General features: G+C 28.9%; 1 protein-coding gene across 1 annotated transcript in view; it reads left to right on the top strand.

The window, feature by feature from the left end:
• Window positions 1-887, top strand: part of LOC119581648 (rhodopsin-like) — a 5,776-nt gene that overhangs the window by 2,756 nt on the left and 2,133 nt on the right. The window lies entirely within an intron of this gene.

The following is an 887-nucleotide window of genomic DNA, read 5'->3' as shown; positions in this document are numbered from 1 at the left end:
CTGTCAGTACAAAGCCTTGCAAGTTATAATGAAAATGTTAATAATAGTGAAACAATTTTTATGCTCTTAGAATTATATGCTGTGAATTGACATGTTCAACTTGCAGTTTTTTCTATTATAAACAGGCTGATTTTTTATCATTATTTTATCTCTGTACAAGGAGAAAAATTGCAACCGAGGATATATTAAAAAAACATTTGGCAAATATGATTTCTGTTCACCAATATATCACTGGTCCTCCTTAAATCAACCGTGAAATCAATTGAATTTAAATGATAAAAGCACTAACATAACGAGATATTTCATTTGAATATATTTAAAATATACAGATTTTGAAAACCCCTACATTATAAAAAAAAATATCCTAATCTTCCGTTCCATAGATCTTTATTTAGTCTGCTGTTCATATGTTCTTGTCCTTACTAGAATGTTTGATGACTGAAAGGATACTTGATAAAAGATTTTTAAGCTTACAAACCTTTATTAATACTAATAATACAAAATTATCATAACATTAATTATACTTAAAAATGATATTCATTGACGTTTCAGGTCAAATGTTGACTTCTATATCAAAATATTTGTTGAAGAGATAAAAAGAAAAAAAACGATCCTATAAACGTGTTCGAATGTTAACTGAATTTATAGTGAGGTGATAAAGGAAACACGGGCACTTATATAATTTGAACTTGCAGATAGGTAGTAAAGAAATCACTGACGCCTGTATAATTAAATAAGTTTTCGATTGATACTAACCAGTTTCAGGTTAGGTTAACTTTTCACCTACCAGGATTCAGCATTCTTAATAGCAGAGCATAAGAAACAGAGAAGAAAGTCAGAGCTTCGGGGAGATATATTAGAAGCTATAAAAATCAGTCAAGCACAAA

The sequence above is a fragment of the Penaeus monodon genome, chromosome 15 (genome assembly GCF_015228065.2).
Source record: "Penaeus monodon isolate SGIC_2016 chromosome 15, NSTDA_Pmon_1, whole genome shotgun sequence".
In the NCBI taxonomy this organism is placed as follows: Eukaryota; Metazoa; Arthropoda; class Malacostraca; order Decapoda; family Penaeidae; genus Penaeus; species Penaeus monodon.
Note: the sequence above shows the minus strand (reverse complement) of the source record. Positions and strands in the feature narration are given on the sequence as shown.